The following is a 14,271-nucleotide window of genomic DNA, read 5'->3' on the forward strand; positions in this document are numbered from 1 at the left end:
ATAATTATTTTGCTAAAACATACTGAACAATATTTGTGCAGAATGACATGATCTATAATACGATATCAAGAAAAAAGGGCTGACTTGTCATATTAGGGGCCGAGAGGGGCCAAATGTATTAAATCAATAACTCTTTAACAATCAATACTTTGGTATACATTACTGAAGCAAAAATGTTTATCTTAACAATTTACAACTATATATTATAAAATTTATGTCATATGTTACATAATTAAGGGCCATAAGGGGCCAGAAGGCAAAATCTTTGGCACTCTATATCTCGAAAGTGAGAAATTATTTGATCAGCAATATTGAATAAAAGATGTTCAAAATAATGATAAGCAATATTTAACCTTTCGATTTTTGCTAAACGTCCCCATTAAGGAGTTGAAGGGCTGGCCCCTAAATATATCTTTTGAATATATCTCGGAAACGAAAAAGAATTTCTAAATAGTTGTTGAACAAAAATTGTTCAAAATCATAAGAGCTTTAAAGTGGTATGAAGAAAAAGGGGCTGGCCTCTCAAAATAGGGGCCGAGAGGGGCCAGAAGTCTTTAATCAATAACTCTTTAACGATCAATATTTTACAATTCATTACTGAAACAAAAATGTTTATCTCAACAATTTCCAACTATATATTATGAAATTCACATCATATGTTACATAATTAGGGGCCATAAGGGGCCAGAAGGCCAAATTTTGACACTTTATATCTCGAAAGTGGGAAATGTATTGATAAGCAATATAGAATAAAAGATGTTCAAAATAATGTTCTAAACAGTAAGTAACCTTTCGATTTTTGCTAAACGTCCCCATTTAGGAGTTAAAGGGCTGGCCCCTAAATATATCTTTTGCATATATCTCGGAAACGAAAAAGAATTTCTGAATAGTTGTAGAACCAAATATGTTTAAAATCATAAGAGCCTTAAAGTGGTATGAAAAAAAAGGGGCTGGCCCCTCAAAATAGGGGCCGAGAGGGGCCGAAAGTCTTTAATTAATAACACTTTAACGATCAATATTTTGTAATTCATTACTGAAGCAAAAATGATTATCTCAACTATTGTCAAATATATATTATGATATTCACATCACATTTTACATAATTAGGGGCCATAAGGGGCCAGAAGGCCAAATCTTTTGCTCTCTATATCTCAAAAATGAGAAATGTTTTGATAAGCAATATTGAATAAAAGATGTTCAAAATAATGATCTGATCAATATGTAACCTTTCGATTTTTGCTAAATGTCCCCATTTAGGAGTTGAAGAGCTGGCCCCTAAATATATCTTTTGCATGTATCTCGGAAACGAAAAAGAATTTCTGAATAGTTGTTGAACAAAAAGTGTTCAAAATCATGAGAGCTTTAAGATGATATCAAGAAAAAGGGGCTGACTACTCATATAAGGGGCCAAGACGGGCCGGAAGTGTTTAATCTATAACCTTTTATTGATCAATATTTTGTTACACATTACTGAAGGAAAATTGTTGTCTTAACAATTTATTTATATAACTATTTTTTTAACAAAAATCTCAGTCAAATTCTTATCTCATCGAAAGTCGACGGAAGACCCACTCGTTGCTCGCAACGAGATCGCATCTAGTTATTATTATTATTCTTTTTTTTTTCCTTACCGATTTTGTGCAGAAGATTTCTCGGAGATCTCTCGATCGATTTGCTTCAAATTTTCAGGGTTGATGCGTTGCTATCTGAAATTTATAGCGCCGCTTCAGTTTTTGAAAAATCACTTCCGATCAGAAGTTATCGCCCTTTGATCGATTTTTACATAGACCTTGTGTCTGCACAAAAACTCAAGAACGACAAATGCTAGAGTGTTGAAACTTTCAGTGGTGATAGAGGACATGTTCTAGATGTGCACCTTGGTTTTCAAATTTTCCGGAAGTGCGAAGTATGGAAGCTCGGTAGGGGTCGAAATTTAGGACGTGATTTATGAGTGAATTTTAGAGACATTTCTTATAAAAACATTTTAAATTGAAGTATTTTGTTATAACATATTGAACAAGAAGTCTTCAAAATCAAAAGACCTTTTATTTGATATCAAGAAAAAGGGGCTGACTCCTCAAATTAGGGGCTCGGAAGGGCCAAAAGTCTTTCATCTATAACTTTTTAATGATCAATATTTTGTTATAAATTACTGAAGCAAAAATGTTTATCTTAACCTTCTACAACTATATATTATAAAATTTTGATCATATGTTATGTAATACGGGGCCATAAGGGGCCAGAATGCTAAATCTTTGACACTTTATATCTCGAAAAGGGAAAATATTTTGATAAGCAATATTGAACAAAAGATGTTCAGAATAATGTTCTAAACAATATACACCCTTTTAATTTTTGCAAGACATCCCCATTAAGGACTTGGAGGGCTGGCCCCTAAATATTGTTATTCTATATATCTCTTAAACGAAAGGAAATTTCTGAATAGTTGTTGAACAAAAAGTCTTCAAAATCACAAGACTTTTATTTGATATCAAGAAAAAGGGGCTGACTCCTCAAATTAGGGGCTCAGAAGGGCCAAACCAAAAGTCTTTCATCTATAACTTTTTAATGATCAATATTTTGTTATATATTACTGAAGCAAAAATATTTATCTTAACATTCCGCAACTATATATTATAAAATTTTGATCATATGTTACGTAATAAGGGGCCATAAGGGGCCAGATTGCTAAATCTTTGACACATTATATCTCAAAAAGGGGAAATATTTTGATAAGCAATATTGAACAAAAGATGTTCAGAATAATGTTCTAAAAAATATACACCCTTTTAATTTTTGCAAGACATCCCCATTAAGGACTTGGAGGGCTGGCCCCTAAATATTGTTATTCTATATATCTCTTAAACAAAAGGAAAGTTCTGAATAGTTGTTGAACAAAAAGTCTTTAAAATCACAAGACCTTTTATTTGATATCAAGAAAAAGGGGCTGACTCCTCAAATTAGGGGCTCAGAAGGGCCAAAAGTCTTTCATCTATAACTTTTTAATGATCAATATTTTGTTATAAATTACTGAAGCAAAAATGTTCATCTTAACATTCTGCAACTATATATTATAAAATTTTGATCATATGTTACGTAATAAGGGGCCATAAGGGGCCAGATTGCTAAATCTTTGACACTTTATATCTCGAAAAGGGAAAATATTTTGATAAGCAATATTGAACAAAAGATGCTCAGAATAACGTTTTAAACAATATGCATCCTTTCACTTTTTATAGACGAATATCTCAAGTCAAGGTCTTGACTAATCTTATCCAAAATCAGACGGAAGACCCACTCGTTGCTCGCAACGAGAACCATCTAGTTATTATTATTATTATTGTTTTCCCCAAAATTTTTTGCAGGCGATTTCTCAAAAACTATTCAGTGGTTTTAAATGAAACTTTCAGGAATTATGCGTCGTCAAATGGACTTTGTTCATCAGAAGAAAAATTTTGAAAACTTGCTTCTGGTGCCAAATTATTGACAGTTTTCTGATTTTAAAATGAAATTTTGTCCCCCCTTTTTTTCAAAAATGGTTTAAGATATGAACTGGAGACTTGTTAGAGATGATAGGTTATCTTCTAACTGAGGGGAATCACCTTTTTGTGCGTCGTCAGTACTTCCGGTCGTTACCGGATGCGAATTTAAAAAAGTCGAATTTTTAAACTTTTTTGTTTTTCTATATTTTTCTTTTATTTTAATAAGGTTAATAGAGGCCCTTCTGAAAATGCTTAATATATAATTTATTTTAGAATTGATAAATCCAAACTCTAGATATTCGCATTTCTAAATTTGAAGTGGGTCCAAAATGGCGGCTGTCTCCGTAAACTCTGATAAGTAGGTCGGAATTTACGGAGTCAGCCGAGCGTTTGTTTAAATGAAAGTACCATATGGATCAAAGAAATGTGAAGGAATTGTTGGATTCTCACATCACAATTACGTTGCAATTCTGTTTCGAACTAGAGTTTTAATCCGGGGTTTCCTCAAACGTCTACTATAATTGTTCTTGTCTGTATCTCAAAGTAGAAAAACGACATGACCACAAGTGGAAATACGATAACTATAACCTTTTGTTTTACACCACGGAAAAACTGATCCTAAACCATGGTTATAAGTAATAGCTTTTCAAGAAACTTGCCTGACTAAAGCAATCAATATATAGTATTTATTACGTGGCCATTGTTTTTTCCCCATGCAGGCTTGTATCATATTAAATGAACAGAAAAGACAAAAATAAGAAAACCATTTTTTTAAAGATTGTTTAATGAAGTTGATATAAATATTTTCATTCTAAAAGATGTTGTTATTGAACATAAATGGTATCAGATTCCTTGGCCGTCGCAGGACGAGACATGTTTTTGGGCGAAACATTCCAGTCTTTTCATGAATGTGTAACTAATCGGGATAGTCCAGTTTGGGGGTAAACAGGAAAATAAAACTTGTAGAAAATCTTCCCTAAATCACTGCTTTAGTGTTACTTATCCATACGATATATAATAAGTACAATATGATAAATATACTTTCTCAAGCTCGATATTCAGGTTATAAGAAAATACATTTTGAAATTTCATTGAAGCTATCACCATTCAATAGAAAATACATTCCAAAGGAAATGCGCGAATATTTACGTGTGAGGTTTCGCGCGAAATAATGTATCGTGACCAACCTTTCGTAGTAGACAAATGGTCTGATGCAGAAGTATATAGAAGTGCAGAAAAAGATTACATGGACATGCCTGTATATGGAATTACATGAAATAAAAAGTTGAATACATAAAGAATAAAAGAAAGTAAACAGTATCATCAGAGAATGGCTAAAGATATGAATATGAAACTTTCTGAGGTAATAGAGCATCAAATGTAGATATGGTGATCGACCATTATTTTTCGTCGTTCTTACTTCCGGTCGCAAACGGAAGTGAATTTGAAAATGTTAAATTTGCAACTTTTTGTTTTTCAATATTTTTCTCTGGGATTTACAGGGTTAATAGAGAGTCTCCTAGGAGTTTTATGTATGTTTTCATCTTTTTGATTGAATAAGTTTGCAGAGATTTTTATAAAATTCACTTCCGGTCAAGTGTTTACCTGTCCTCAAAATTATAATTTGTTCTCACAATGTTGCTCGGCAACAGTAAACGACTGAAGTCTGAAACTTTCAGGTCTGATAGTCAGTCATCAGTTTATTTGAATCGTGAGAAAATCTTGTATCTTGTATCGCCGTTACTTCCGGTCGTGACAGGAAGTGATGCAAAAAAGTGAATGGTTAATGGTTAGCTTTCTTAGATTTTCACGCAGAATTTCTTTTATCACTTTTTCACCGTGAATTTTTTTTTTTTTTTTTTTTTTTTTTTTTTTTTTTTTTTTGATTTTCAGAATCGGACGGAAGACCTCTCATTGCTCGCAATGAGTTTCTAGTTTTTATTATTTTTTTGACTTTAAAATTTTGTGCAGGCGATTTCTCAAAGACTATTGGATGGATTTACTTGAAATTTTCAGGAAAGATGTGTCGTAACATGAACTTGACCTATCTGAGAGAAAATTTGGAAATTCACTTCCGGTGCCAAGTTACAGACCATTTTCTGATTTCAAAATGACATTTTGTCCGCGGATAATCTCGAGAACGACAAAAGATATATATGTCAAACTTTCAGGGATTATAGTTCGTGAAGATACAGTACCGACCAGACACAACCTAACAGAAAGCGAACCCAAAGCGCACCCCGGGTTCGCTGCCTGGGTTCGCTTCGGGTTCGCTTGGGGTTCACTATAGCGGACCCCGGGCGAACCCGGAGCGCACCCCGAGCGAACCCGCAGCGGACCCAGAGCGAACGCCGAAAGTGAACCCCAAATTCAGTAGCGAACCCAGCAAGCGAACGCGCGTTCGGTGTTGCGTAACTGACCTGTCAATCAGGATTAGCGATAAGACGTGTTAACCAATCAGCGCGTCGACCGATCAGCATGTCAGTTTGTCATTCGATGTAAATAAAACATTCTACAAGCAAAGTGTGTTTATGTACAGTGTGAAATTATTATTAACACGATTAAAAAAATATTTATATTTATAAATTAACATCTAGGTATCATGTTATATTTACACATTTATTTTCTTTATTTTTTATTTTTAAAATCCATTTATTATATTGCGTAAATTTATCAGACAAAAAGTTCTTCAATGTATAAAAGAAAATAATGGTTATAACAATTGTTACTGAAAAAAAAAAGAAAAAAAAAGTATTTTGACAAATTATAACATTTCATTTTCTCAAGATACTGTACAAGAGTATGTATATGTACGTGCTTTCATTCAATTATTTTATTTTTATCATTCTAATTTACATTTTTGTTTAAATCCAGATCAACATCAAAATTATTAATCTTCTTAATTGAAAAAAAGTAAAAAAAAAATAAATAAATAAATAAATAAATAAAAATAAATAAAGAACAGCATAAATGTACCTGTACAGTATGTCCAATCGTAAACTACTATGGTATTATTTTGATTTATCATTTACAAAAAAATAATGTAAAGCTTGATTTACCTTGTTGTTGTTTTTTTATTATTATTAACTGAAATAAAAAGAAAAAAACAACGCGCGATTTACATGTACATTATTGAACGAACTAATTATCGGTAGTAAATAAGCAATATAATAAGTCGTACAGTATTGTATTCTTTTAAAACGGCGTAACTTTAAACGATAAAGCGTATTTAAGATGTTTAGCGATTTTTTTTTTCTCTGATGATGGGTCTCGTTAACTGCTTTTTGTGGTCATGATATTTTTATATCAATACATCAGAAATGTACATTTTTACAAAAAAATTATTAAGTCCCAATACTTACATAAATAATTATTCGACAAATGTACACGACATGATTGTCGGGGTTACTTTTTATCCCTGATACTTATTATTAATTTAATTTCTGCAGATGAATGAATTTAAAAAAAAAAATGCTGATTTTTGAATTCATGGAAAGATGAATATAAGTATTTATTCATTATTTAGGCCACTTTTAAAAAATTTTTACCCCCATACTGCATATTATAAAATCCAATAGAATCAAAACTCACAGTCAACCTATATCATATGATAGAACATGTTGCATTCGATCATAAATTACATTTTTTCGTATCAAAAAGATTAAAAAAATTCTAAGTCGGAGAATTACATTAAGAATTATTTGTAATCTAAAATACCTATTAAACCTATTTACATGTAGTTTCAAAAATATTTTTTTCTATAATTTTTTTTTCAGATTTCAAAGTCGATTTATTGCAGCGGTAAATATTTTTAATCTAAAATATCTAATTTTTTTTTTTTTTTTTTTTTTTTTTTTTTTTTTTTTTTTTTAAATCCACTCCTAAATATTTTTAACTATTTTGTGTAAAACATGATCGTTCGTGTATGTTGTCAACAATAACATTGCAGCCACTGCACATGCACATGTATCGATCGCCACAAAAATAACAGTGATCGATTTCACTGCTGTATTTGGAATAAACAAGGGGCGGAGCTTACTGGCGGCAAGATTAAAGCGGGGTCCGCTTCGCGCATGAGTGCGTAAAGCGAACCCAGAAAGAGAACGCTGGGTTCGCTCTAGCGGACCCAGAGCTGACCCCGAGCGAACGCAGAGCGAACCCGAAGCGAACCCAGAGCGCACCCAAAATTTCTGAAAGCGGACCCGTAGCGGACCCCGAGCGAACCCAGAAAGCGAACCCGGGGTGCGCTTTGGGTTCGCTCTGGTATTAGGTTGTGTCCGGTCGGTACTGTACTAGCCGGGTCGCTACTTTTCGTTTGTCGTTGGCACTTCCGGTCGCTTTCGGAAGTGATCAAAGAAATCGTAAAAATTCAACTTTCTTTTTTTAAATTAATTCTTATATCATATTATTGCATTTCTATTGTAGTTTCGAAATATGTTGGTCCCACCGGAAACAAAAACGACAACTTCCGGTTTTAAGAGAAAAACTACATAAATTGAGTATTTTTCTTTCCCATTAATATCTTTTGTAGATAAAGTATTTGGAATGAATTTTAAATATTTTATTCAAACTGCAAATGTCTAACGTAACGTCAAATATCTTTGTAAAATTCACTTCCGGTCGCGTGTTTTTCTGTCCTCAATATGAGAAGTTGTCTAAGCAAGATCTCAAAAACGGTAAGAGATTAAGACACCAAACTTATATGAGCAACAGACCTTAAGATGTAGGCAATACCATTTTGGTTCAGAACGTCAGCCGTCACTTCCGGTCGTCACAGGAAGTTATCAAAGAAATCGAAAATTTCAACTTTTCTTTTTTAAATTAAAAATTGCATCACTTTATTGCAACTTTTTTGCAGATTCGAAAGATGTTAGTCCCACCAGAAACAAATACGACAACTTCCGGTTATAAGAGAAAAACTAAATAATTTGAGTATTTTACTTTCCCATAGTTATTAAATATGTTATTCAGATGGCAGATGTCTAGAGTAACCTTAAATATCTTTCAAAAATTCACTTCCGGTTGCGTGTTTTTTTTTTTTTTTTTTTTTTTTTTTTTTTGTCCTCAAAATGAGAAGTTGTCTGAGAGAGATCTCAGAAACAGGTAAAAGATTAAAACACCAAACTTTTATGAGTAATAGACCTTGAGGAGTTGGCGAAAGCATTTGGGTAAACGCGTCAGTCGTCACTTCCGCTTGTCACAGGAAGTGATCAAAGAAATCAAAAATTTTAACTTTACTTTTAAAACTTGCATCACTTTATTGCATCTCTTTCGCTGTTTTGAATTATGTTAGATTCCACCGGGCACAAAAACGTCAACTTCCGGTTTTAGGAGATAAACTACGGTATTTTATATTTACAATTATCATAAATTTTGCTTACATAAAGTACTTGAAATAATTTCATGTATGTTTTAGATACTGTAAATGTCTAAAGGAAAGTCAGAGATTTTTATAAAATTCAGTTCCGGTCGCGTGTATACCTGTCCTCCAAATTAGAATTTGTTCTCACAATATTGCTCGGCGACAGTAAACGACTGAAGTCTGAAACTTTCAGGACTGATAGTCAGTCATCAGTTTATTTGAATCATCAGAAAATCTTGTATCGCCGTTACTTCCGGTCGTGAGAGGAAGTGATGCAAAAAAGTGAATGGTTATTAATGGTTAGCATGTTGGATTTTCAAGTGACGACCAGGGTTAAATCTCCAGAGTGTCTGAATTTTTTTTTATCACTTTTTCAGCTTGAATTTTCGTTTTTATTTTTAGAATCGGACGGAAGACCTCTCATGAGTTTCTAGTTATTATTCTTATTTTTTAGACAAATTTTGTGCACGCAATATCTCGAGAACTATGCAGCGGTTTTTTCATCAATCTTTCAGGGATAATGCGCAATAAAATGCCATTGTTACGTTTGAAAGAGTTTTGGAGAAACTCGCTTTTGGTTCCAAGTTTTTCTGATTTCAAAATGAAATTTTATCCGCGCGAGATCTAAAGAACGGCTAAAAATATGAACTGGAGACTTGTTGGAGAGCATAGAACATGACTTCTAGATATCCGGGTTTGCCTTTTCGTGCGTCGTGAGTTCTTCCGGTTGCGAATTTAAAAAGTAAATTTTTTTCAACTTTTACGTTTTTCAATATTTTTCTTTGATTTTAATAGGGGTAATAGAGACTCTTATCGCAATGCTTAATATATAATTTGTTTTTAAAATTGTCCACGAAAAGACATTCTGAAAATAGATTTTTTAGAAAAGTCTTGTGCACGCAATATCTCGAGAACAATTCAATGGTTTTTCTTCAAACTTTCAGGGATAATGTGCTATAAAATGCCTTTGTTACATTTGAAAGAATTTTGGAGAAATTCGTTTCTGGTTCCAAATTATGGATATTTTTCTGATTTTGAAATTAATTTTTATCCGCGCGAGATCTAAAGAACGGCTAAAGATATGAACTGGGGAATTGTTGGAGACCATAGAACATGATTCTAGATGTGCGGGTTTGTCTTTACATGCGTCGTGAGTACGGGTTTGCCTTTACATGCGTCGTGTGTGCTTCCGGTCGCTACCGGAAGCGAATTAAAAAAGTCAACTTTTTCAACTTTTACGTTTCGCAAATACAATTTATCATTGAGTCAAATGCTGACTAACGTTTTTCATACTAATTGTTAGGTCATTATATACACACTGAATTGTCGGCGGATTTTTCCGTTATTTCCCGATCATGACAAGGAGCACATGGCGGGTGTGACCGTTCGGCAGGGGATGCTCACTCCTCCATGGCACCTGATCTCACTTCTGGTGTTTTTGAGGTTCGTATTTGCTCTGCTCCTATTTTGTTTTGTTTAATGGACTTTTGAGCTTGAATGTTGTTCGTTATCTCCATATATTTCACAGTAATATATCTAATACAGTTTACTTTGTTTCTTTTCACAAATGCAACAGAAGCACAATCTAATTAAAATTAGACTTCTTAGATCCGCTCAGTATACATTCTGCGCAGAGTATACGGCGCGGATCTAAGAAGTCTAATTTTAATCAGATTAATTGCATTAATTTGGAATAAATTATTATTTTTATTATTTCTATAGTAACATGGAATTACAGTGAAGTATTAGATAAAGATGTCATTATTTATAAAAAGTTTAGAGTAAGCATATTTTTTTTTTATTTATGCAAAACCACTGCATTCACAATTAATTTACAAATTAACTTTTTTGAAATATGCAATTACAGCGAAAAGTTGAATGTAGATGTCATACCTCATATTAACTCATAGTAAACACTGTATTACAGTACTGCAAGCACAGTTCTTTTGAATGAAATTTAAATAAATTAATTCATTTCATTATTTGTGAATAATCATGAAATTTTCAATCAATGCATATATATAAAGCAAAAAATTACATTGATTTAACGTTCATTAACCCTTACTATTTTGACCTTGAAAAATAAATGCTCATTACCCGTTATTTCAACATTAAATTTTCCTCACTTTTTCAACGTTAAAAATATGTTGCATCCTCGACGCTGTTTCAATGTTAAAATACTAACGAACATTCAAAGTTGAAGATATGCTGCATTTTTATCATTGCTTTAACCTTAAAATAACAGCAAATATTTAACGTTGAAAATATGTTGAATCTTCAAGGTTGTTTCAATGTTGAAATATCGACGAACATTCAACGTTGAAAATTTGCTGCAGCTTCAACGTCGTGTCAACATTGAAATAATACCAAACATTCAACGTTGAAAATTTGCTGAATCTTCAACGTTGTTTCAACGTTGAAATATCGATGAACATTCAATGTTGAAAATATGTTGTATCTTTAACGTTGTTTCAACGTTGTAAAAAGTTTAAGGATTCAACGTTGAAAATATGTTGAATCTTCAACTTTGTTTCAACGTTGAAATATCGACGAACATTCAACGTTGAAATTATGTAGCATCTTTAACGTTGTTTCAACGTTGTGAAAAGGTTGAGTATTCAACGTTGAACTACAGTTGCTCAACGCAGCTATGTTAAGGCTTCCCGAAGCTTTAAAATGCGCTCAAAACATAATATGTCATTGCGAGGTCGGTTTTGGTTTTCATTTATAAGTATTGAACTTTAGTACTTCATCAAATTTATATAAAGGGTTTCCTCGGCTATATATTAGCATATTTGTTATGATATCACATGACTTTGTTGATCACGTGACGGTCATTTATAATTTTTTGAAGTGTTTCATATAAATCGCTTCGGCGCAGCTGATTAACACAATAATTATTAACATTTTGTTATATAAATAAACTCATCGTATCCTTGTGTATCCGAAATGTGCTTGGAGAAGTCATAGTATTACTTGGGTACAAAATATTTCCTGAGAAACTCAACTTACCTACAAATTTGAGGGTGTTTTCCATACAATATCGTCATCTGTATTAAAACAAAGCCAACACACATTTTTCCCAAGCAAGATTCAGTTAGAGAACAACCTCTTCTTACAGATTTCCACAAAAATTCTCAGATTAATCCTCATTAATCACCTGCGCCAGACTCTTTTATGCACACAAAAAAAATTCTACCTCCAACCACGGGTATAAAACAGAGTACATTTCAAAAGTATATTTTTCATAAGCATTTTGAACATGATGAATTTCAATCAAGAGTAGGTAAGCGGTGTATTTTTAAAATATTCGGACATATAAGACTTAAAAAACCTTTAACGACTCGTGAATTTTGCAATAGCTATCTAGCATTTTACATGCAGTTTGAAATAAAGTGTAAAGTTCATGACACTCTCCCCGTCATAACACCTCAAGTTTGCAGTGACCTGACAACATTTTCAATTATAACGTCATATTTTGGTAGTTCAGGGTTGTGAAGGCACAGAGTGCACTGTCATACTCTACGGGAAGCCTTAACTTACCTGCGAAGGTTGCAACTTATATTCCACCTATTTTCAACGTTGAAACAACGTTGCGTGTCTGCTGGGCACAGTCTTCACAAATGTTTGTTTTGTTTACATGGTTTATGACCGCAGGTGGCTGGTACACTGGTGACCTCGGCAACGTGGGATCGCAGGTTGTGTTACATAACAATAAACATTGAGGTGAACATGGAGAACGTAAAATACATACAGTTATGTTAATGATCATTGATTATTAAATGCTTAAAGTTTAACATTACCTATAAAGTTATATAGATACATTTAATTCCTCCCTTTATTTGAAGACGTGTTCCCTTTAAAAATTAATTTAAAAAGAAAAAAAAGTTGTAAAAAAAATAATTTATGACTGAACCACAGAACACGTTTAAAACCTTATTTAGAAGAAAATTAGCATTAAATACAGTAGGGTATATTATTTATTAATTGCAAGATTGTTTAAGTTATACACATGAAGAGTTCTGATTTACTTGCCAAATGAAAACGCTTACCTGTTTACGGGACCTGCTTTTTACCTGCATATTACGCAATACTCGAACAAAACAACATTTTTATGAGATCAATAAGGTGTTAAAGAACAACATTAATTCCGAAAGCCATATCGAAATATTTACCGTTTTTGAGGTATAACAGAAAACTTTCAAGGGATCTAGACCCCTTTTTTACTGGCCAGCCCCTTTTAAATGATATCAAATGAAAGCTCTTACAATTATGCACAACTTTTATTATACATGTTTTAACAAAACATTTTTAGTTTTAAAGATAAAAGAAAATATGTCAAAATTTTTGCACTTTTCAGCGTTTTAACTTTTGACCCCTCTCTAGCGCCATTTTTTATGCAAAAATCAAAAAAACAAAAACCGATGTGCACAACTTCAATGCTTCTTCTTTCAAAGAATTGTTTGCTCCAATTGTTACAGTCTCAGAGCCTTTGTCTGGAAACCAAAGGCCTTAAAATTTCAATCAAAGGGGAATAACTCGTTTACAGAAGGTAATTTCTAAATTGTATTACAGTTTTCTGAGAGTGCTTTGTAAAGTCTAAGAGCTCTGAAAATTTGAACAAAATTTGTTCAGGAATGGGGAAGATATGAAGCTTCAAAGTTGGCGTCTAGAAAAAAAATAATAAGAACTAGATGCGTTTCTTGTTGCTAGGGCAACAAGTGGTCTTCCGACCGAATTTTTCTTCAGAACGCTTTGCTATCTCACTTCATTTAATACTTTATTGTAGGTATTTTTCGTTTGCGTTTGTGTAACACATTCTTTCAACATAGATCATAATTATTAAAGGATTTCTGTAGAATCTCTCTTAAAAAAGCTTTAAAAATAAACAAAAACTATCATACATGTCTTCACAGAGAAAAATATTATTTACAACTGAAAAAGAGAGAAACAATCTCCCGCCCCAGCAGGATTCATACCCGCAACATACGAGAAAGTTTGGATCGGTCATATCTTTGCAATAAATGCATCAATCAAAATGATGAAAACATACATAGAATTCTTAGAAGACTCTCTATTAACCCTGTAAATTTCAAAGAAAAATATTGAAAAACAAAAAAAGGTTGCAAATTTAACATTTTTGAATTCACTGTTTAACAAGACATGCCATTTTGAATATGCTAAAAATATTTTATTTTTTGTCTACATTTACCCTAATGCACTACGCGTTGGAGATAACAGCGTTACATTATTATATATGAAATACCTTATATTAACGTTATTTTTCTGTGTTTACAAATTCAAGAAAAAGGGACAAAAAAGTAAACTGGCTAAAATATTGTATTTCATATGTTGGCATATTGTAGAGGGTGAAGTTTCACTGACAAAATGTACACAGGCGTGATGCACGTTCTATTTAAAGGTATT

The sequence above is a fragment of the Saccostrea echinata genome, unplaced genomic scaffold (assembly GCF_033153115.1).
Source record: "Saccostrea echinata isolate AGI-Se365-2 ecotype Australia unplaced genomic scaffold, CSIRO_AGI_Sech_v1 ptg000035l, whole genome shotgun sequence".
Lineage (NCBI taxonomy): Eukaryota > Metazoa > Mollusca > Bivalvia > Ostreida > Ostreidae > Saccostrea > Saccostrea echinata.